Source organism: Nothoprocta perdicaria, unplaced genomic scaffold, assembly GCF_003342845.1.
Source record: "Nothoprocta perdicaria isolate Ctin4 unplaced genomic scaffold, notPer1 scaffold_31, whole genome shotgun sequence".
NCBI lineage: Eukaryota > Metazoa > Chordata > Aves > Tinamiformes > Tinamidae > Nothoprocta > Nothoprocta perdicaria.
Window position 1 is genome coordinate 2,276,807 of NW_020455544.1, and position 24,633 is coordinate 2,301,439.

At 43.3% G+C, this 24,633-nt stretch overlaps 1 long non-coding RNA gene across 2 annotated transcripts in view; it reads left to right on the forward strand.

Moving 5' to 3' along the window:
* The first annotated feature begins 877 nt into the window (after positions 1-877).
* Positions 878-24,633, forward strand: part of LOC112950128 — a 43,321-nt gene continuing 19,565 nt past the window's right edge. For both annotated transcript variants that reach the window (XR_003249961.1, XR_003249962.1), the window contains exons 1-2: positions 878-1,065; positions 21,144-21,202. This is a non-coding gene — a long non-coding RNA (uncharacterized LOC112950128). The remainder of the gene's footprint in view (positions 1,066-21,143; positions 21,203-24,633) is intronic.

The window sequence follows — 24,633 nt, forward strand, 5'->3', positions numbered from 1 at the left end:
CCGAGAACTATGGTGTAGGAGGAGTAAGAGTGGATGGAAGTCGTACAGCTGTTGGTGAGCCGTTTGCGGGGTAAAGCAGTGCCGGTGCACAAGCCTCCCTCTGTCTGTAATCTCCAGGGCCTGTTTTATTTACCATGGTTTTGAGGAATACAGGACCACCTTGCAAAGGCCTCAGCCGAGGAATATGATTTATTTTATTGCCTTTGAAGCGCAGGAGGGTGACAGCAGCCCATCGTTAGCCACGTCAAGCCTGTAATCGGACTCAGTGGGGTGGATTAGGTGCTCTCACATGACTAGAGAAGACTGGCAGGAGAAAACTACTGAAATTCAGGAGCAGCTGGATTTCCATTATTAGTGCTCTGAGTGAGCAGAGAGATGTTTTTGTTTCTGAAAGCTTTGCTTAAGTTTTAGGCTAAGGAATAACACAGTCTTCTCTAGATGTGGTACAGAGTCCTTTCAGAGTTTAGGAGCYGTCTTATTTGCATGCATTTATCTGCTTGATTAGGAGGCTTTTATTTGTTTAATGGTGGTGATTGGATATGCTATTATGAGAATTAATCCCACCAGGAACAGCCTTTCAAGTACAGAGAACCATAACCTTCAGGGATTATGATTCAGCTGTGTTTAAAAGATGAACCAGTCCAGCATTAATTCCAAGTTTTATTAGTGAGCATCCCAAGATCCTTGCCCTCTGGCTTTGTGCAAGGTAATGTGAAATGGCAGGGGAAAGCAGCCCAGGAGCTGTTCCCTTGTTTGGGGCAGGTGCCCTGTATCGTGCTGATCACCCAGGTGATTTGTGTTGATGCATCAGGTGCCCAGGTGATTTGTGTTGATATAACAGGTGCTGAGGTTAAACATAGGGTTTCTTTGGTGGGGGTGGAAGCGTTTGGAACGGATTAGGAAGAGTAGTGAACAGCAGGCAAACTCTCACCTGGTTCTGCTCAAACGGGCAGAGCCTGCTTTTGAGTGAGGAGCTTTGCAGAAATGTGAAAATTCAGAGGAGAAAGAAGGAAACTGAGGCAGCTCTCATTTCTTCAAGGCAKTCTCTTGAGGTGTGAAGCCCAGGTAAGGCAACTGTGTATTAATCTCTTTTTTGGTTTTTAGAAGTAGCACTTTCCTATTATGCCTTGAGTGGCCCTGCTGTGCTTTCATCCTGGCTCCGGAGGGGAAGCCTTGAGCTGTGCCTGGAAGCCATCTGGGCTTCTGGAGGAGTCAGGGCTGGAAACCAGGTTTGATTTGTGCAGGAGCCTCAAGAGAGCCATRAGGAACGTGCCCTGCGTGGTGCTGTTTGGGCTGCTGATGTGAGCTGGCTGCGGGCAGCTGAGGTCTGCTGTGTCCTTTGTGCCTTTAACTTGCTGGAGTTCTTGTGCTGACTCTCATTATCAGTGGGGTTTCCTACTGAGTGAGAAATCTCTTGCTTTCCTGGAAGCAGGCTCTGAATAGGCTGCTAATGGTGTTATTGTTAATACCTCATCAGGGTGAGTCTCAGCAAAGCAATTTTGGTTAGCAGCAGGTGTCTCCTGCAGCAGCTTGATGCATTTGCTAGGTGTTTGTGGCCATGTGGTGTCTGGCAGCTCTGCGTGTCCCACATGCCTTGCTCTCCCCTCCCTTGGTCTGAAAGGGGAAAACAGAGCTATGAACCCCACAGTATGCAGATCTGGGCCGGGCCCTTCCTGGCCCCTGTGCAGCTGTGGGGAGCAGAGCCCAGTCTGGGGTTGCTGGGCACAGGTGGGTTTTCTGAAATACAGGTTCCTTGCGCCTCTGAACAGGGCCCAGTACCTCCCAGTACCACTACACTTTGAGCTCTGTTTACAGTGCAGGAGACAGCAGCTTGATCAGCTGGGGCTTGTAACCTRCATTGGAGGGAGAGCATTTCAGTTGCGAGCTCTGTGTTATAGCAGAGCTCTATATTAAGTTAGAGTAAGTCAAGCCTCTATTTGTGGCTGCAGCAGGGAAAAGTATGTGCTGGGATGCTCACATATTCGTTTACCCTCTGTATCGTAACCAGGTGGGGATGGTGTGGAGGGAGCCATGCATATGAAGCTGTTTTTCTTGGTTTTGTTTTTATATAGTGCTGGCTTGCTTACTATTTTGTGTTCAGCTTTTACTGCTGTTTGGAGAAAAGAAGATACTTGAAAGGGTAGTAATTCCTTTCCACTCACTGTGAAATGGCCTGGCTATTACAGCAGCTTGAAGACCCCATTAATAGTTTTCAGGTGTCTCCATTTAAGGGCAAAGGTTCATTGCAGAATATCAGAGGGTCACTTGAGCAACTCTGTGTCAGCATCTAAGAACGTGCTGGAAAGAATTGTCAATACTTCTGCCTGCTAGAGATCATTGCCAGCTGGTCTTGATGGGCATGGAGGTGGCCAGCTCTTAAGTCAGATGGAGGGGGGGAGGGAAGACCTTCCTTCCTTTTTTTTTTTTTTTTTTTTAAAATTTCATTTTTTAAGTTCATGTTCATTTTTAACTTTTTCCCTTTTGGTGATTATGACTGAGTACCAAACAAGTTGTGTCTGGTTGTATTTATGCACACTTCTCAGCAGAGATGCTGGTGCGACTCTGGAGCTAGGGTAACTGCAGCAGCAGCAGAAATGCAAAAGTGATTTTAATTAAGACCTTGTTATTTAACAGGTTTTAGGTTGTGGCTTCATGATTAAAAAAAAAAAAAACAATTCTTTCTTGTCCTCCAGTTTTTCTGTAACTTATTTTGTTTTCACCATGGTTGTCTAAAACATGTAAAGTCTCTGTGGTATGCAAAATTTGTGATATTGTATCAAGTCCCTTATGGCAGGGGATTTGAGAGAAATTCATAAAGCAACTTTTCTTCTCGTCCTAATGCTGTGTTCATTTCCTAATACGTCTAACAATTTTGTTCCATAGGAAAGGCAACAATTTGCTAACCTTTTATTAGTATTTATTTACAGTGTGGTATTTGAATAACATGATTCACTTAAAAATGGAAAAAAAAAGTTTCAACAGCTTTATATTTCTAAAGATTCAGTAATCTCACATCTGGTTTGCTACTTCCTGATTATCTTAATTTCATTTTGTATCCTAGGTCTGAATAAGAAAAACTGCTTGGTACTTTGCTAATAGAGCATCACTTGTCATTATACAGTGACACATAGCTGTAAAAATATAAAAAGACCACTCTGCCCACCCCCATGGGCTCCCTGGGCGCAGACTGCAGTGGTGATGTTTCTAACGGGCGGGAGGCGGCTGGTGCAAGGCCGGATGCTGGTGTTGGCATCCAGCCAGCGTGCTGCTCTGCAGGAAGCCTGGCAAGGGCCATGGAAAGGCGGCTGGGCCTCGGAGTGAAGGGGCTGGCGCTCCGAGRCTTGCTGTGAGCGGCTTGGCCATCCTGAGCAGTGTGTTTACCTTGGATATGGAATACTCTCAACACTTAGAAATTGTGAATTTACACAAATAACCTCTGTTATCTCTATGTCCTTAGGTTGCTTAAGAGCTCTTCTGGCTCTGTGTGTGTGTGGGCCACTAAAGCTCTGAACTGGTCTCTTATCTCCTAACTTACTGTTTGATGTGGCTTGTTTCTTTTCTCCTCCTTAGCTTGATGCTTTAGTACTGTCTGTTCTGTTAAGAATTTGTTGTTCTGTGCTCTACAGGCTGCATTATTTGGTGTAATACACACAAATCCCACTAAAGTCCTTAGGAAGTCTTAAAAGTTTGGTAAGTAACCCTTGTTAGCTTCCATTTAAGGATAAGCACCTAGGCTCCAGATTTTCTCCCTTTGGCACATGAATAGCTTGATCAATATTTAAAGAGAGATATATATATATACACAAACATATATGCATGTATATATGTTCATAAGGAGCAAATTTAAGTTGGTGCAAATAACTTCCTATTGTGACTGGGAGGGGTAATGTAGAAATGCAGTCAAGGAACCAGTGTGTTACCCACTGTCTAATCCCAGACTAAATCACAGGAGTGTATTTTTTCCCCCAATGTGATACTATCCAGAGTTCCTGCCTGCGGTTTGAGTTCTCTTAGCAGCTCTTGGCTTCCTTACCCCTACTGCTTTTGCTGAATGCTCACAGGGGCCAAGTTTATCTTCAAAGTAATCTCAGTCTCAACTAGATGATGATTTAAAAAATATTAAATATTTAAATAATAAATATTAAATATTATAAAAAGTAAATATTTCATTAAATATTAATGAAAAGAGATTAATAATAAAAAGTCAGGGCTAATACTTGGTTGGCTTATGTATTATAAGTATAGCCAGTATGTGTCAGGCATGTGTGTTTAAGTGAGTATGCCAAGTCTAACTTCAGCTTAAGACCTATCAGTTGCTCAGAGAAACTTGAATCCAGATGTAAATTCCATGCAGTAGAATTCCTGGTTTGGCCTTCAAGAAAAGGCTAGTGTGCATCAGAGCAGCTCTTTGGGTTTTGCCACATATGTGTCTGACTGCATGTTATAGCCAACTTATTCAGCGTTTGTGTTTGAGTGAAAACGTACATCCCAAATTCTGCCTGAATTTAAGTTGTCGCGCTAGGCTGGGCTGAGGGCTGAGCAGCCGAGAACTGGGGTGGGCTAGTGCTTGCAGTGGGGCCCACTGCCTGTGGAGTGAGCTCATGGCACGGAAAGGCCCTGCAAAGAGTTTGCTGTGCGGAGTCAGCAGCGGGGTAGGAGCTGGTTCCTCTTGCCCTGTTTGTAGCAATAGATGCAGTTCTGTCTTGCTGGCTGCTAGGGCTGTGACCGAGCTTCGTTTCATACATAAAGATGTCCCTCTCTTCCACTCCTGTTCAGCAGGTGAGATTCTGTTCCAAGAAGTGATGGATAGMACCTAAATTGTGTGAAGGAAGCTGGTGGACATTGGCACGTTTAATACTTTGAAAGGTGCAGTTGTAACCTTAGCGTTAAGGTTTTGAGCTTTGGTGGTATGGCTTGAGCCCAAAAACAACAGACTATTTTCAACAACATGMCTTGAAGCTTAGTGGTAAAGGTATCTGCATATGCATGTCTTTACATCCCCAGTGTGGGGGTTGATCTGAAGAAATGAAGTTATTCAGAGTAGGTAAACATTATATATGTGTGTATCTATTTGATGTGGATTGCACATAATGTTTTGGTAGTGCACTGGTTGGATCTTCCCTGGATGTAAAGTCAGTTATTGATAAGTCTATCCTTGCACTTAGCTATGTGCTACCTCTCCTCACTTGCTGCTCCTCTTCTCCTTCCCTGCCCCCCCTTCTCTTATAAAGAGATCATATTGAAGTATAAAGAAAACTGCCAGCAATTGTTCTGTCAGTTCTCCTGCAATGATAAGAAGTGCATGGAAGGAGTGTGCTTTTCACCTTTTCAACTAATGATWGAATTTTTAAACGGAGACTAAATTGAGGGTGAAATATTCATGTAGACTTGAAGTATGTGTGCAAAACATCATATTTTGCTAATAAAAACATAAAAGGAATAGGACATTATTAACCTATACTTTTAGGAGCTATTTCTTCTTTATGGGGAACTTGTTTTATCTCAAAAATAATCCTAATAGAATGAGTATTTCATCCAAACATACTGAATATCATACTGAATTTCATCCAAACTTACAAAAGTAGCCAATCTCCAAGAATTTACAAGTGCCACATGAGCTGGTTAAAATTTCTGAAATGTGTGTCCGCTTCTGTTATCTCCTGTGCAAGCAACCAAGATGTTCTCCACTGCTGCTGCGCGGGTTTGCGCCTACCATGTTCTCTTTTAGTAAGCTGAGTTTCTTTCAGAGCCAAAATCTAGTGACAGAGACAGCACAAGCTATTGTTTCTTGCTCTAAATTGCTTCTGACTTCATTTTACATGTGGGGAGTGCTGGAGTATTGATTTGTGGCTGCTGCTTTCACACTCTGTCATGATTTTCTTTCTTATTGCTTAAGAAAAGTGACAAGCCACCGTTTGGGATTGGGAGCTTTCTTATTACAGTAGTGTTCTTGCAGCGCTGTAGGTTAGGGCTGTGTTGTTTTGCTGTGAATAGAGAATGAAAATCTTTCACACTTCTTGGTGACTATGCTCAGCTTCCAGCTTGAAGTGTTTTCTCACTTCAGTTTCTAATAGGACAGTTGGATTCTCTGTATCTAGCAGTGTTTATGCTAACTTTTCAAAGGAGAATATTTAGAAATTAACTTTTTTCCCCATGGAAACTTTTTCCAGCTATTAATGGTTAGGAAAGCAAATAGAAACTGCAGGCAATGCATGATGCTTAGGCCAGTAACCTATATGAAGCTGCAGAGAAAAGATGGATGAAGGGGGAAATTCCAGGGAGCCTCTTGAAAACTGCTAACCTGTTTTGTGCTCAGAAACCTATGGGGCAGGGATGTGGAGAACTGCCGGAGGAAAACTGCATGGGAAAGCACAGTGGGAGAGGAGTAGAAGGCTTGAAGTTTGTGGGAACTCACCTAATGGGATTCAGAGCTTGGGGCTGCCTCTTCAATCTGCTCTTGCTCTGAGCAGCAGCCTAAAAGGGAGAGCTGTGGAAAAGATCTAACGGGGATGTGTGTGTGCTCTTGAGGTTGTGTGGATGTAAAGCTGAAACACTTGTACATAAATAGCAGGAACCTGGGCTATAGAATTGAGACACATTTACTGCAGAGTGTTAAATAGGACAGCACAGTCAAACAACAGGCCAGCAGTCATGGCAGAAGATGCCTTTTAGAGCATTTGACCTTTTCAGGAGAACTAGGAGTAGAGATTATCAAGTGGAGATTAGTGAATTATAATAGGGGATGAACCCTGCTGTAACTTAGGGACAGCCAAAATGAACCAAAGCTGCTTAGATTGAAATCTACTCGCTGAAAWTGGTAAGAGATTCTCCTGAGATGCTGCTGAATTTTTATAGTAGGTATAAGGCTGGATTTGAGTAGGGTTAATTGGTGTAAAGATTAAAGTTATTGGTAATGTTATTGTGATGCAAGAGCTTTCTACAACTTGGATGGGGATGCAGGTGTTTCCAATTATGGGTAGTATGGCCAAGATAYAGTGGTTGGCATCTATTTAAAAAATAAATTGAGGCAAGTACATGGGAAGCTGACCTTAGATATTGTTATTTCAGCTCAGGTTTGTGTGTTTTTTTTAAATATTCTGTATGTTTTTTCACCTGCATTTTTTTGAGATGAATTTAACTGAAATTGGCTCAATGAAAGATTGGTAAGAATGCAAAGCCTTCCCTGTAGAGGAAGGCTTAAAAAGACTAAAAAAGAAAATACAAAACTTGGCTGACTTTGTACTCTACCATATATCTAAGTCATCTCCTTTTTTGCTTTGCTGGAAAAGGTCAACGTTGGATAACATTGTGGATAATTGGGACATAAAAGATACTTAGGCTGGAAATCATCGGGGGCTGTTGCCATTAAAGCTGTCGGGTGCTGGAACAGCAGCCCTTTGGGGATACAGAGACGCAGAAATCCAGCAGCTTTCAGTTTAGCTCCATAGTRCAAATGGACCAAGGATTTGAGTCCCTTGTTGCTTGTAGTAGGAGGAGCTCAAGGCCTGATAACCCAAGGGTCTCTTGCAGCTTTCAAGTTCTACTGTGATTGGAGTCATCTGGTCCGTGGACTGTTGGTTGCTTGGCAAGAACAAGTAGGTGGCCATGGTCTGCTTGTACCATGAGCTGGGGAGGGCAGCTAATTTGAGGGCTGGGGTTGCTAATTTGAGAATTAAGTTCTTTTAGGTTGAAATAGTGCTCATAAGAGTGGCCTTAAATCTGTCATCTCATATCAAGAGAAAGGTCTTGCAGGGCTTCAGGCCTTTCGAGTGGCTGCTCTTGTAGCTGATTTGCCTCTGACCCCGATCACCTTTCTGTCCTTGAAAGGCCATCAGAGAGTGTTTCCTTCCTGTGCAACCCTTCAAAGCCAGCACAAAGGTGGGAAAGCTGGAATAACATCTCCCTCCCCCCCCCCCTCAGACTTTGCCCCTATGCTGTCCATCTGCTGGATAAGTCTGGTGTGGCTGGGCTGGGTGCTTGTGCAGATGGCAAGGGTGTTGCTTCTCCTGTGCTCTTCCTGGGACTAAACTCTTTGCAAAGTTTTTTAAAACGGTATTTTTGTTACTTTTGCTTTGGGGTGTTGTTTGTTTTTTGGGGTGTGTGTGTGTATGCATGTCTGCTAGAGCAGGAGAAATCAGGTGACAGCCTAACTTACTGAAAAGGTACAAAGGAACTGCCAACTCTGTGGCTTTCTAGACAAAATACYGATGTTCCTTTTTTCCTTTTATAAATATATTTTAAGCCTGCRCGTTGAGAGGCGGGGAGGGTTATGGAGGAGTATGGAGGGAASAAGCAGAACAACCTGACATTGCATATCCTCCAACTAATGCTCCTAATTGCCTGGCTGCTTTGAGGAAATTAGGGGAGAAAGTAGTTTTCAAGATTTTTACACATTTGTTTTTGTCTCTCTTGGAAGGTGCTGAGGCACTATAGTGACTTAAAAAAGCACCCTGGGTAAAGGAGTGAAGATGCCTGTAAGATCCTGCCCCATGAGGGCTGTGACCTGTGTGCCTGAAGYTTCCTCCTTGGGCTGAGGCAGCAGCTGTTGAGCAGCAGAATTTAAAGCCTTGATTTCTTCAGCATCTTTGTTTAAACTTGTGTGCTGGTTCTGAAGAGCACTTCTGCCTTCAGCAAGGTGGTCAAAAGAGTCTCTGTTCCCAAGGTAATTTAGTCTAATGTCAGAAAACTTGATGAGGGGTGGAGGGAAGGAGAAAAGCCCAAGACCTTGGTTATGTAGCCACTAGACTCTATGGCTGTGGTGTTTATATCCTTTTCCAGTACTTGTCACTGGTAAGTGTTCGCAGTAACAGCTCTGAAGCAGGCTGCTGTTGAGCATAGTCACTAGGTCTTCGAAGGCCTCTTTCTGAGAGCCTGTTTCTTGCTTGAAGCCCCTCCATGAAGCCCTGGGAGCAGCGAGGTGCTCTCGCCTTGTTGTCTTACGCTGCAAGCGAAAGTCAAGGGCACCTTCCTTGAGTTGTAAACAGGGCCTGTGGGCCCTCTGCTGAGGTGGTGGGTGCTCTGCTGTGATGGTGCAGCAAGTGGGGCCAGAGAAGAGTAGCCTGTCTGTARCCACAGGGATTTGCCTTTTAAACTCTCACATGACAGTGATTTAAAAGATGAAGCTCTGAGGGATTTCTTTCTGATCTGTGTTTACACTTCTGTGAGTTGGACTCTCTTTTGGTGTTTCAGGTTTGTTGGTCTCCTAAGTGGTGCTCYTCTCCTTCAGGCTGACTTTCCTCATTAGTTCTTGCCAGAGGGTCTTGTAGAAGCTGAGAAGCCTTCAAAGCATGTAGGTCTGATTAAGATGGAAATGATAATYGTTCTATTAGCTGTTGAGCTGCTTTTCTGGCTTGGGTACTCAGGTGTGATTTTACTAGGGATGGAAAAGAGGCAGAAAACCCAATTGTTTTGCGCTCAGGCCTCATCTGTTTCTATGCCAAAAGGTCTGGGCTTGTGCTCCTGGGCACCTCCTTTGCTTGGGCCTGGCCAAGAGCACTTCTTCCACTAAAAAGGTGGTGTTTAATGTCTAATAAACCACTCATTCAGTTCTGTCACACCTGATTTAAAAAAACCCTGCACCATRTCACTGAAGTCTCTACCCAAATATTTCAGTGCTTTACAAGCATGAATTTCTTGAGACCAACTCTTGGCTTTTCTGAACTGTTTTGCCTGATTGCCACAGCCTTGCTTTGCTCTAAGTTGTGGCAGGGTGTTTTGTCTTGACATGAGATTTTTATGTTGAAGAAAAATATTTTTGGTGCTCTGTTTAGCAGAGCTATTTATCACTGTTTCAATATGGTCTAAGGTCATTAGATATTCTTGCAAAGCCTGTGACCCCTGTGAATCTTGGTAGCTAAAGAAGGTAGGATATTGTATGTTACAGAGTGGGTAACTCTAGCTAACCATATGGATCTATTATCCAGCCCACAAGTGAAGAAATACAAGTTCTTTTTTCCTCCGTAGTATTTCTGGCTAGTGAAAACTGACATAYGAGGTAGCGTAACTATCATTCAAGAGGATCGATTTTAAGGCAACTTTGGGGGTGAAGTGTTACGCTTGCTGTACTGTCTGTGTGGGAAGGGCGAAGCAGCTTTGGCCTTTGCACAAATGGTGTTTCCGTGTTGATTACACGTCATAGCGGGGCAGTTCTGAAGCCAGGAAGCCCACTGTCAGGTCCATTGCTSTGGGTATGCTGAGAAAAAAGCACTYCTGTGGGTAGGAATATGGGGCTGAGTAGCACCAGCCCTCTCTGAAATGGGCATYTGGGGAGCACTTGCTGGTGTCCTGCCTTCCTGCTTCGGCTCCTGGCCACTGCTCTGGTCCCYTCCTAGTGCTCCCTGGCTCTGTCTTTTCCCTTTGGATGAGTTTAAGGAGATCTGCTCTCAGTTACTTGGCTTGAAAAAAAAAAAAACACAAAGCATGTCAAGTAGTCTTGAGTATATTCAATTATTCCTTAAAATACCTAACCCTCATTATTTGTATCTTGTGAGTCTTGCTGATCTTGAGGCAAAAGTCAGTAAATTGCTGGTTGTTGTTGAAGTTGTCAAATAGAAACCAGCAACTTCCTCTAGTCACTTGTGTGTTCTGTAATTTTGTTGTTCTTGTTGCAGTTCTCTTTTTCCTGATGGCTCGTACTCTGGCATCTCTRCCTGATTATGCCCTTCCCTAGGTGACACAGTAGCGTCTGCTGAATTGAGACCATGGTTGCCTGTTGAAATTGAGTTGTTATTACTGAGCTACTGTTAAAATAAGGTATCGCTTCTCTTTAATATAACAACACTAAAACCCCATTTTCTAGATTTATTTATTCAGTAAATGCTTTCTCAAATGTGAGATCTCTTTAATTAGATAGGTATCCAGATATTCCTGAAAATTCAGGAGCTGTTCTTTAAGCAGAGAATATACTTAAAGTTTTTTTCTGTTATTTTAGTAGACTTTTAGTTATCTAAACCAAGTAGTACCTTAAAATACTAATTTCCTTTTTTTTGCTTTCCTTCTATCAGTATAGATGTGGTTAAGGAAAATGCAGTTTCGTTAGAAAATGCACAAGTGAGGTCTTAGTTTCTGCCTACCTGTGGGATGGTCAAGCTGAGGCCTCTGCTAACCTCTGACAGACACCAAAAGGATTTATTTAAAGAAAAATGTTCTTCTCCCCCCCCCCCCTTGAGGCCTATCTGAGAACTAAAGTGGAATCAATACCCTTTCTCTAAAAGGTCAGAGTTAACTCCAGAGCTGTTGGAAATTGAATGTATCAAGTTGGAATAATTCTTTGCTCATTATATCTGTATTTTTAAATGTTAAATTCTATTTTACTTCCTCTGGGTAACTTGAGTTGGACTGTGCAGTCTTGCAGTCTTAGAGCTCAGGTGAACTTGGAATCTCATGAATTTAGGGTAAGAGTGGAGAGCAGCTTTCTCAGCAATCTGGTCTCCCATCAGTGTTGGTCCTTTTTGCTATCAGTGTAGATGTCAAGTATGTGGAAGCTGTTTCCTTCTAGGATATGAAGCAAAGTAACAAAGGTTAAGAAATTTGAAATTGTTCAGTGTCTGCAAGTATTTCAAGACTTAAAACAAATCCTSTATGTTATGGAGAATAAGCTGCAGCTTTAGCCCAGTGATTTATGTCTGCCGCAGTAAAAAATGGCCTGTAAAATTGATGTCACAACAATGTTGTATTTTAAGGTCGCCTCTACTTTGTTTATCTGGATAGATATTGGAAGAGACAGGGAGCAAGTCTTCCAGAGGCAAATGCCCCAGCTGCTCTGATTCCCCATGAAGCACTGGAGGTGGCTGAGGAGCCTGCTGCTGTTTTTAAGGTACTGCCCAAACTCCTTGGAGTTGGTCAGTGTCTGCCCCCTTCTCTGGGGGTCACTGGCTGTAGTGCATGGCTGCCTCTGGGCTTGTTTGCTTCCACGTACGTAGCACCTCATACCTCACTGGCTTTATTTCTGTTGCTCAAAATGAGAGGTCACAGGGCTTGTGTGTCTGGAGACAGAGAAAGGCAACTTTCCACCACAAACTTGGTTGTTGTGAATGAAATCCTGATACTTGGCTTGAGTCAGACTGTTCTGAAAGTGCCTTCCTGGAGTTGTGGTTGCATCTGGGTTAACAAGGTGCTTTGAGTGTAGGTGAAGTTTTTGAAACAAGAGACGAAGTCACAGGTGTTTGAGTAGAGGTCTGCAACACTGGCTTTAGTTTGGTTTAATAACTTGGATCGTTTGGCTTTGCTGCTAGCCCCACAGAGACAGGGCAGCTGAGGGGCTCGCTCTGGAGCCCCTGCTGCTGAATGGGCTCATTGAGGCCCCGTGAGGGCTGGGGGAAACGGGAGCTTAGGACAGTGCTGCTTTAAACTGTCTTCAGATATGTGAAGAAGGACCATGTAGGAATTCAGACATATGAGATGACTGTTGAAAGGACTGTGCAGAAGTTGTTTGTGTGTGGATCTTGCCCTGTGGCTGTGCCTGCCTCATTGCATTAAGCTGTCTCGGTGCTTGATTTCTGCAGCAGGGTTGCGTGTGGGTGCATGTTTCTGTCCTTGGTGTTGGACTGAGGCCCTAGTGTATCTTCAGCCAAGTAGCCAGGGTGACTGGGGACAGCTTGGTGGGTTTCATCATGCTCAGTGCCTTGAGCTGCCCTTGTGGCTCCATGGTATTCCCTTTGCACAGGAGCCTGGTCTGCACCCAGGCCAGGTCAGGGGCTCAAGCCCAGAGGAAGTTGTGGTTGTGAGTGCTTTGAGTTGCTCGAATTTGGCAGTGCTCAGTAAATCTTSCTCCTGTGCAACCGTTGGCCTTGCACAGTGTTGTTGACTGTGCTGGGAACGTAGTAGGGCCCCTCATACAGCTGTAAAATGCTGTTTATGTGCYGAGCTCTTTCTCAGTTGGATCAGTATGGGTGCAGTGGGTGTGCCAGGCTGCGGCTGCCCGTAGTGCAACTCCTTCCAGGGGAAGCCAAGTGCAGGATCATCTGTGTCTGTGAACGGCTGCCTCTGAGCTCTGGGCAGCTGCCTGAGCTGGGGGGCTGCTGGCTGCACTGGGGTGGATGTCAGCCRCTCAGAGCTGCGGAGGTGGTGGCTTTTCAGCTAACGGGAATTCCATCTAGCCAAGCCTACATTTTTGTTATTTTTACTCTTCAAATATAATAGCTGATCTCAACTGTGATTTTATTAATATCTTATTTTCAAAGTCTGGTTGGTATTAGACTTTTATTGGAGCTTGCCTGCTACAGTCAGCATCTCTGCTGGCTGGTTTGTGGGGTGCTCCAAAAGGCCATGCCCCAGCCTCSAATCTCTTGGTGTGGGGCTGGCTCTGGCTGGGGAGAGTCGAGAGGGCTGGAGTATAGTTTTTGGGGCAGGCAGATCTGAGAACCAGCGCAGGACAAAGATAAGAGCATCAGAACAACAGTGTGTGYGCCCTCCGCTGTAGAATGCAACTGGAATGACCACTGTGTGATGGAAAAAAGGGGGAACTATTCATTGCTTCTGTTACCCCTTTTCTATGCACAAGACTCTGCTAAAATAACTGTGCTTAATTATCATTGCTCTAGGTTACTGTTGCTTTGTCCAAAGTGGAAAATCTCAGTAAAAGGGTGTCCTGGCACACATGGCATGACTTGCTTGCTTGCTATTGTAGGCTTGTCACCTTGAATTCTTTTTTTCTTTTTTTTTAAGGCCACAATGGTTGGCAAGTGAATAAATGGTAGGAAGTAACAGAGATAACATGTGAAATAGGGATGTCTGTTTAAATTACAATGGCAGTGGCAGCTTACCAAGATATAAGTGAAAAATATGGACAATATATGACCAGACCAGCTTTGGCCTTGCTGGTGGGAAATAAGATAAGCAGGAAACAGAAATGAGATGATGCTTAAGTTAGAAATAAACTGGAACTTTCCATGGCCAAAGACATGCACAGCTGCATGCAACCAATGGAAATTTTTATTATACAGAAAGGAATAACTTAAATGTCTTTTGTAGATAATTAAACAGTTAATAAAACCTGATATGTAGAGTAAGACCCATACTGCTTTGGTGAAGAAAATATTAAAAGGAGACATCTGCTGCAAGAAAATCTTAGTGTTGAGTTGCTTTATATTGAAGTTGCCACCTGGCAATTTCCCTGCAACCTTATTTGCAGGCCCTGAGTATATGTAAGCCGTGGCAGTTTTCTCCTTTATAGACCAGTCAACTGTCAATATTTTTTAAGATAAAATTTAAATACAGGTTAAGATGTACAGACTTTTAGATTTTCCCATGCATCTGCAAATTCAAAGCTTGCCTCACTTTAATTTTTGTTGTCTCTGTATTGACTGTGTTCAGGAATCGGTCCTGGACAGGGAATTTTAATGGGGGAGGGAGTAATGTCTTATCTATATTTTATGGCCCAATTACTTTAAAGGTGAAATATAGAGGCAGTATGTGGAATTAACAACAACTCTCCTTTGCTGGGAGGGATAAATACCATTTTTGCAGACAAAATAATGGGCTAATTTTGAAGCTTTCTTACCAAATGCTACTTCCCGCCCTGTGTGTTTCAAAGATTAAAGAAGTTCTTAATATAAAATGATGTGAACTAAAAATATTGCCTCTTCAAAGSAAGAAAAGGGAGCTTTAAAATATATTTGGCAGGGTCTCTGAGGACTTGCAGAAGTAAGTTACAGTGCTTTTTCSTCTTTGAAATTGCTAAACTAGTAAAATCAGGTAGCCGATTTTATTGACTGTTTTAAAGGCTTAGAAGATTGCATCATTGGAAAGCCTGTGTTTTAACACTTAGCTCACTGCACAAGTTTTTAACCTAAATACCCGGCATTAAATGGGACGCTGATGAAAGCTGTGTAGTCTTATGCTCTAATTTCTTTAGTGCTGAGCTGTGCTGTATGTTATGCTAGAGCATAAGAGAAGTTGGAGCCTGAAAGATGATGCTCCAAGTGTTGTTTCAGGGTGACAGTTTCAGCCATGGAGCACCATGGGCACTGGTGACCTGTAGCCACAGCTTGGCACAGTTATAGCCTGGCACTGTTCCAGTCTAGGAAGTCCTGTCTTAGTAGCTGTTCTGCAGGGTGCAACAGGGAAAGATCAGTTGCAGCTTCCATGTGTAGCTCTTTTCACGTTAGTCAKCTGTGCTAAATTCAAATCTTAACTCAAGACAAATCTTATTTTTTTTTGAACCATGCAAGTCAGTTCTGATTACTTGCACATACTGTTAGTTTTGGTTCCCTTGTAGTTTTTATGAACATGGAAAGAGATGGGTTTATCTGGAATGGTTAAAATGGTTGCCTCTCTTATGGTGAGCAGGATGTGCAACTAGAAGCCTAGCGCTTAGCAGTCATGATGGCTCTCAGCTCCTGTTTTGCCTCATGTGAGTAAGATGGTTCTGGCTCTTCCTTCCCTTAGAAAGTAATCGTGTGAGCTATAACTGCAAATAACCTTTTGGGAGATTTTATTTCTATGTTTTGTCGGCTGTTGAAACTATCCTCTRTACTGAAGTGGTTATTTCTGAAGACTTGGCTTCCTCTGTCTCTTTCATTCCTGGTCACTCGCTCAGTAATTGCCTGCTCTGGTTTGCCTCTGAGTGCAGTAATGGGCTGCTGTGGGCAAAAAATGGTCAGATTTCTGGTTTCAGTGGAGCCGTTGCTCTAACCATGAGCATTAAATAATACTTGTCCTTCAAACCATGGGTATTAAATAACTGAACATAGTATCTTTACTTAGCAGAGGTCAGCACAGGAAGAGATTAGCTGGGAGAGATATTTAAAGGCAATATATGACTAAGTAGTTTCCCTGACTGACGGCTTTATTATGAAATGCAGCCAACAAAAGTGAGGTATTGAGCCAAAAATCCTTCCTGCCTCTCAAAGGAGGGGAGCCAATACTGCAGATGAAAACAGAATGATTTTGAGRTTGTTACCCTTAATTTTTAGTGTTGTTGCTATGTTGGCTGCGGTTGACTTGGAATGGTCATCAGGTTGCAAAGGTCAACACAGCCCTGAATCTCAYGATGCTTTTATGCCTTTCAGGTTTGAATACTGTGCAGATAGTGCTGGCTTAGCTTAGCTTCTCTGGTGAGCTGCTTGGGATRGATGTGGTGGTGGCTGCAGCCTTGTGAAGCCCTTGGCCTGGCTGGCTTGCAGCTACTCTGTGCAGTAAGCAGGTGGTTGCAAAGGTTTTCACTGCCCTATGGGATTCACCTGYTGTAGCTCCTGTGCAGGGCAATAGATGCACAGATAAAATAGTTTTCTGCACTGTTACTGCTTTATTAAAACCTCAGCAAGTGCAAGGGGTATACCAGTTGCTCTGAAAAATAATTACCAAATCAGTATGTGTATCTCTTCCTGGAGCTTCTTAATGTTCCTTCTAATAGCCTTTTCAGGTGCCCAAAAGGTTGTTCTGCTGCTCTGTTTTTCCCTTTGCTGGAAAACCAAAGCTTTCTAAGATGCAGCTGGGAACTTTTTGTGTCTTCCCATGCTCTTCTGTGCCTGGCCTCAGGTCTATGTGGAGCACAGGTGCCYGTGTGTTGCACCAATTACTGCATGTAAGCAGCACCAGACTGGAGTGAATAGAGTTGTCTTAGCATTGAGAGCATAAGTTTTATTCTGTTGATGTCCCAGATGGAAGATTTATTGAACAAGTTTGACAAGGTCTGACTTCCTTCAGGCAGTATGAAAGGGCTGAAGCAACCTAATGTACTGGTCTAGTGGGAGACCCTGTAAGGGTAGATTTCTAAAGGGTTTATAAAGTAAACTGCAATCCATTGGTGCACAAASCAAAACTATGCATGTTCCTTATGTATTCTGTAAAACATGCAGGCTTCCAGAGAGGTCAGTGGCAGGTTTCTAAATTGCTTGAGAGAGGTTGGCATGTTACAAATGTGCGACTGAAATTCATGCAAACCTGCCTTGCTGAACTTCTGTATTTAAAAGCATATAGGTCTATTGCAAACGCTGAGCTCTGCTGTTAATTTTTTTTAATAAAAAGAACTACAGACTCTGGGATTGCTTGTGAGTAACCTATGTGTTGTAGGCTGCTTGTTGCAAGGATAGTTATGACTCTGTCTCGGGTATCGGGTGGCCGGCGTGGCTTCCCCCTTGCTGCTGCTGGACGTTGCTGCAGCAGGGCCTGCCTCTGCAGTATGCGGTTACGGCTCGGGCCAGGTCTCTGGCCGCTGTGCGAGTCGCCTCTCCCTGCTGTTGTGGTCCTTGAGTTTAGGAAACACGGGCCAGCAGCTGCACCTGCGTGGTGGCTTGTTTGGGGCACAGCAGCCTGTTCGTACTCCTGGCCATTCCACCCTGATCAGTGCAAGTGGGTATGAAGTGGGGCAGGGATCAAGGAGCCCACAGGTCATGYAACTTGTCCTTCAGCTCGTGGTGGAACAAGTGAAGTGCACCCAGATGTGGGCCTGCTGACTGCTGTGGGTGTGAAAGCAGGCGTGGTGCTGCCCTCTGAGCACCAGAGGCTTCTGCGTGGGATGGAAAGATGCACGTGGGGGAGACGTGGGGCTCTGAATGCCCCAGGTGCTGAAGACTTTGCCCTGTGGCTTTGGATGTACAGGACAYTGAAAAGCCATCTCGGACACCTTGCTTGCATGAGGGTGGTATTGAGAAGAGAACCCTTTGCAGTAGGGTTGGGCATGAATGAATACCTTTGTTGATTAAAAAGAACTATTTAAAATTATTTTTCTAACTGTATTTTCTYCTCCTTGCAGCAGTGTGAAATTGTAGCATAGTAATTGCAAATTAGAGAAAAATCTGTCCTCCAAATCCCAAACAGCTTCCACTCACTTGCCAAAACTGCAACTACTGAATTTACCTCTAACTGAAGTTTTAAAAGTAAGGCTGTGAATCTGAGAGAATTAGTTGTCAGATCTGATGCTTTCTTCCCCACACTCCCTTTTTTTTTTAAACACTCACTATGAAACCTAATGGAAAAATTGACAAGTGAAAACGGATTTTTTGGGCGGGGGGGACGGGGAGAGAGTTTTCTTTGGAAATARCAGAAGTGTTCCATAAGAATTGTTCTTGTTTTCAAAAGGTCAACACTTAGTGTTCTGATCAGTGACCATATAGCAAAACATGACTCCTGAAGTATGTATATGAAGAAGATGTAATAACTAATGCTTTGTATTTGATTGGAGATATAGTTTTGGTACAGGTATGAGAGGGTAACCTGTTGCTGCCTCCTGTCCCTMCTGGTGAAGACTGCCTGAGCTCCTTAGACATTTGGCTGCCTCGAGCCAAAATATGGTATCAGTATTGGTAAATCATGTGGAGAAACTGCATAAAATTACAACTTGTTTGTAAAGTTAATGTGCTGAAAGCTAGATCACATTTTTCTTCACAATTTAAAACTTACCTATAACTCTTTCCTCTATTACATTGTTTCYGTGCAGTGTTTGATGTGCCCAACAGACTGGCAGTCACATTAAACAGCAGCATTTTTTATTTTCTTTCTGTTTTTAATTTTTCAGTTGACGGTCCTATTGGCTGCATAGACTTTGCTAAGCTTCAGCAGGCTAATTAGCATCGTTATTGCCCTCCTCCATCTCCTACTTGCCCTCATCCTCTTCCCTGGCAATCCAATGCGATTCAATGCTAAAGATCTGGCTTTGCTGGCCAGGCAGCCACCAGGTTGTTTTGACAAGGAAGGAAAACTGAAGATTTGCAGAGTGGTTGGAGCTGAAAAATTAATAGGTAAAAGTGATTTGCAGTGACAACTACCCGTGGCTGATGTGCATGTCTGACTGCTGCTACGTTTTCCTGTTTCACTAAGTGTGTGTTTCTGCCTGCTTTTCCTTTTCCTATTTGCTGAGTCTTGAGTGGTGCTGAGTAGCTTGGAGTAGCTGCTYGCACAGCCCAGCACTGGATGAGGCTGCCCTCACAGGTGGGAAAGGAAGGTGAGTGGTGGCCCTTTGGTCGCCAGCCAGCTGTGTTTGCCTCGGAAGAGCTGGGGCTCATAGGGATTCCCTCAATGCTCAGTGGCCAGGGGAGTGGGGAAGGGTGTTATGTCAAACTCCTGAATCAACTGGTATGAGCTGAGCAGTAACAAAAGACCTTTTGATAAGCAAATGTTCAGTGTTTTTTGAAAAGTGGTRAGTAAACTGAAAGCCTTAACTTCATGAGGTTTTTCAGCTGTAGCTGAGAAACAGCTGCAGATGACCAGAACTAGGCATGTGCTGTGAGGGACTGTTAGTCACCAGTCATTAGTTATAGATATCCAGGTTTTTGTCAGGAGAAAAAAACAAAACAAAACAAAAAACCCTTTGCATTCTGTTTTAGCGTTGCAGGTTTTTTTATGTCCTTTGCCAGCTCTTTTGCAGACCACTTCTGGTTTTTACAATCCTGTATTAAATGTGCCTCTCTGTTTCCAGTATGCCTGAGTAAATGACCTTTTCCCTAGGTAGCTGTTGGTGAACAAATATTGCTTAGATGTAGAAATCATTTCTAATRCATTCTCAAAAATAGCAAATTGTCATTTTTGATAGTCAAAATTTTTCAGTTGCTAGCTAGTTACACAGACATATATATGCTTTTTTAAAAAAGAAAAACAAGCGTGGTTGGACTTGATTATGCTGAAGGATTTAAACCAATTGTGGCACATATGGGGCATAAATGTCTTTTCCAAGGAAGATGTGGGCTGAAGAGCAGGGTTTGCTCTTGTGGCCCCAGCAGGGTTTCTAGTGGGAGGACATTCCTCTGGCTTCCAGTCCCCTGCAGGCCGTGTGCCTTGGGAGGAGGCCTTGGTGGTGGTGAGCTCTGTTCCTGATGGACGTGGCATGGGTGAGCTGGGCCAGCCCCTGGGCTACCCTGTTTTCGATGTTTAGGAGATGCCTGAGCATCCTATGCAGGTGCCTTTGGCTAGCGAGCGTGGTGGATGTGGCAGGATCCCTAGTCCTGCTGCCACAGGCAGGCTGAGCAGTGACCCAYGCTGTCGGCCAGGCCTGGTTAGGCTCGGTGCTGGCGACATCAGGATTAGGTTCTAGCTGGTRAACGTGGCAGTTCTTAAAGTGGTCCTTTCTCTGTTGCTTTATGCTTACATCTGGGAAGATCCAGGAGCATCTCTTCTAATTACAAAGAAGCAAACCAACTCRCATGTAGCAAATTGCTGTCTGTACATGCATGTGCTTGTGAGTGGAAGCCTTCTAGCACTGATGGAAGACWATTTTTCAAACAGTGCCCACCAAAGTAACCAAGAGGAAAAGAGTTTCTTCTTACTTTTAGTGTAATCAGACATCCCTCTGGTCACTCTTGTGTGTCAGGTGGTGGCTGGCTGCAAGGGAGCAACGTGGCCAAAGGGTGCAGCTGCCTGGGGTCTCCCTGTTAGTGGATAGAGGCTGCCACTGCTCTCTGGAGCCTGGGCAGTTTCATGAGTCCTCTCAAAAATAGAAAAGAAGGAAGGTTGTTCCTTTTCTTTTGGAAGTAATGTTAAGCTTTGTGTATGGAAATTGCTTTTGACTTTCTCTATTAATATTTCACAGAGGAATGGATGTAATTTTAAAATACTGGCTAGTTTAGCAAGAAACTTTTCATTTTGGAGTATCTCTTGGTTTGTTTCTTCTGCCCACCGCAGAGCTCTGAAGCATCCTCTTTGCAGCCTGTGGCTGCTTACCTGTGTGTGCGCAAGTGCATGTGCCCTTCCTGGTAGGTAAGGATCTCCATGAAGAGTGAAATAACAATAGCAAAGCTGCTATAGATATCTAAGCCTTATTTGCTCCCTCTTTATTTTCTGGGAATTGTCAATTTGGATCAGTGTCTTCTGATCCGAATAACATAGTACATCTCCCAATAAGATAGTACATGTTTTAGATTTTTTTTGTCCTAACAAGGATTATATTTTATCTCCTGAAATGACGGGAGCAAAAGCAGTTCCGTGCTGAAGGGGCTGTTATGCTGCTACGCGAGGAGAGGGAGAAGCGGGCGGAAGGCAGCCGGGGAGATGCTGCAGCCGCCAGTTCCCTCGGCTGCCGGGTGACAAGCTCTTCTGGGGCAGTTAGCTGGCGCGGAGCAGCGTGTTGCACACGCAGYGCCTGAGCGGGGCTGCCTCACTGCTGCTCTTAATGGTTTTCTCTTCTGACCTTTATTACTAATGCATCTGCTTGAAGAAGCATTTAATGGGCAAAGGCAAAATTTTATTATTCTCTTACTTTTTGCATACAGAACCGAGGGAGAGATGGTGCCGACTGAAAGGAAATCTGCTTTTTCTAATGAAAAATAAGGTAACTCGTTTTTCTACTGCTTTACTTGATGTGTTATTCTAATCTCTATGAACTTGAGTAATCCTTTTTCATGATGGCTATTGGCATAGTGCTTTGAGGGACATAATCACTAGTATTAGAAGAGTGGAGAGGAGAAATCTGTTGTTTGCCTTTTCATAGCRTTAGACATTCTTCATGATATCAGCCGTGTTCTGTAGCTGAATCATAAGTAGTTTAGGTCTGAATTCTGATCAAAATATCCTGATGCAAATCCAGAATTGCTGCATGGGATATACTGGAACAATGAATGCAGAACTTGAGCTGAGTAAAATATTTAATGTTTAAGATGCACTTTCAGACTAATGCTGCAGTTTTGTGTCACTTTGTAATTAGATCTATTGTGAAGAGTGGGGTTATTTTTGCTTCCTTTATGCACAAACAGTTTGTTTCAAAATAAACTGCCCAGAGTCAAGGCCTGTTAAAAGGGTGTCTGATGATGCCCTGTAGTAAAATCTTACTAGAGGTGCCAAGTGTCCTTGCTCCCAACTGACTTGACTAGGAGTTGGGGCCCATCCTTCATTGGAAGGAGTGAACGTGAGGTTTGGGATTGCCCCTTTTCCCACCCCCTTTGGGCTGGTGTGATGAAAACAGCTTCTGTAGTGGGCTGAAAATAAGAATTCTTGCACTGGTTTGAGGAAGGCAGTGAATATGAGGCTTGAGAAGATAATCTGATATTGAATGTTTTATAGCTTGCTCCTAGAACACTTTCATATTATATGGGCCAGTGCTTTAGCAGAAATGTTAGTAGTGCTTTACAGTTTGTATGTTCTATTGGAAAGTTTCAGCATCATGTAGTGGCTTATTTAAATGTGGTGATAAATGTGCGTATATGATGKACTTCTAATGGTGTTTACTCTCAAAGCAGTGCTCAGGAGGATGTGTATAACAGACAAGCACCAGTGCATGTGAACACAGTGATACAGCATGACAAGGTCGCCTGGGTGCCTTGGGGTGATAAAATGAGGAATAAATCTTTAGTGCATGAAAGCAAGGTCAGGACAAAGACACCATTTTGTCACACCACTGTATACTGTGGTCTTGCCATGTGACTTGTAGAAACCCGTTTTTGCAGAGGGGCTTAAGGGAGTCCCAAACAGCTCTTCCTGCCTGCTCATTCCTCCAAGCATCTCTGCTTTTTTTGGCTTCTTGAGCTCCTAATGCTAAAGCTGTTCCTCATGCTGTCTGGAGAGCTCACAGGGACTCGAGGAAGGGTACCCTTGTTTTTCCTCCAGCCATGTCCCGCTCTTGCTGGCTGAGCATGGATCAGAGATGACATCTCATGTGAGCAGGCAGCCAGTCTCTATGGTGTGGTCCCCATCTATGATCCTATGGTTTCCCCCTATGGTTGTCATGGTAATGCTGGCACTGAGCCAGGTCTGCAGATTAGTTTGCAAACTAGAGATGAACCAAAAGTTAGTTAAGTTTCCTGGTTCTCAGTAATGGCTCTGGGGCCTGCATGTCCTGTTGAATAAGCAAGTATTTTGGCATTTCTACTTGGGTTTGGATGTGTAATTAGGAATTTATTTAAAATGGGATTTTTGAACAGTAGACTCTGGTAGACTTCTAAGGAGAGTCTTCTGAGTCTATGTAAATCCTTCTTACTTTGCAGTTTAATGATCCAGAGAAGGAACCATTCCAGTCTGTTAGGTCCATTTGTGCACATGCTTGCACAATAAGCTTGGGCTTCTTTTCTGATGTCTCAAGTGTCTGGTGTGTGGAAGCTTTTAATTATTGTATTGAGCTGTTTAAAAACTTCTATGATGTATTGACTTTTTAAAATTACTRTGTGGGAAGGGACTTGATTATATGGATGGCAGTATTTGAAATGAAAGCTCTTTTGAGTGCTCAGAGTGCTTAGAATTGGCAGTCTTGTAATTGCATAGGTGATTGTAAAATTGTTATCCTTTTTCCCCACTCACCCAGTCTTAGGGAAAAGAAGTAGTAACAAACTTGCGACAGAGTTGTGCTATTTTGAATTTGTATGCAACTTTTCCTGTCCCCATCAGCTCCCTTTGTAAACAAGGGGCATCAATTCTTTACATTGATTACATGGACAGATGGATTAATGAAGTTTAGAGCAGCCTAGTTCTAYGCAAAATGTCTAAAGGTTTTAAGTAAAACATGGTGAACATTGAGACTGCTTTTTTAGTGGATTACTGTTTTTAACTGTTTTGAGCATAGGCTTGCAGACAAGATTAATGAGCAAATCTAAATGTTTGTGCTGTCAATCTCAAGCTTCTTGCAATGTTTGTGAAAGATTAGCATAAATTATATTGTTACAGCATTTGTCACAAGTCTAATGTGTTATTAACAGTTGACAGAAGCTTCAAAGTGAGATTATGGATTGACTTGTTAATAACCACGGAATCATGCGCAAGGTAGAAATAATAGAATAATGGCACTTCTGAGGGTCTGATGTGAACTGCATTGCAATGCAGCTGTGCAAGTGTTGGGTTTTCATGGCACAGGATATGTCAGCTCTGTCAGAAGTGTGCAGATACATCAGTGAGGCTTCTCTGCATTCAAGTAGATCAGCACTGTGTGGTCTCTGGTGTTTCAGCAAGGATTGCAAGGATTTTTCATAAGTGAATTGGTATTTTTAAATATCCTTAGAGTAAGATTGCTCTGCTGCAATTGTGGAGCATTTTCTGTTCAGTTTGAGTTTTCTTTGCATATATTTGTGTGTGGTTTAACATTCTGCAAGTCACTGATCTCTTTGGGGCACCTTGTAAATAAAAGCATCTCCTCTGGCTAAGGATGTACTTAGAAATCATTTTTCAGCAATATTTTCACTTTTTCTAGAGCATGCTCTCTACCAGTTCAGGGCCTGAGCAGCCAGAGTCAGTGTTGGTACAAGTACAGTTTTGCTTTGAGTTTGAGCATCTTTGCCAGACGTGATGATGTTTTCACAAAAAATATCCTGTGTGCATGTAAACACAATGTATTAGTGTGAACAATGTTTTGTAATGTCTGTAAACTGAAAAGCTAGGAAAATGAGCTGGCATCTGAAATATAATAATCCCTCAGTTGGAGTGAAACATGTTGCTGTGTTGATAAGGCTTTGATTTCCTGTAGGAAGTAGGCTAAATTAGAAAGCAAGAGCCTTGGCACAGGAGGAAGTGAAAGTTGCACACAACTTGCCTTCCCGTATGCTTTGTGTGTATCTATAAAGTGAAGCACTGCAGGAGCAACCGATACAATGTTGGCCAGGGTCTGGTCAAGAAGTGAAATGAATTTTTCTGCTGAGAGGAATGTTTCTACATAGGTTGGTCCTAGCCTAGTGCATCAGTGAATATAACTCTGGTTTCTYGTGCAGTTTGGCAAGAGGGTGTTTCAGCAACTCTGCTGAAACTCTGCTCTGTTGACTCCAAGTCCAGGGAGCCCCAAACTTT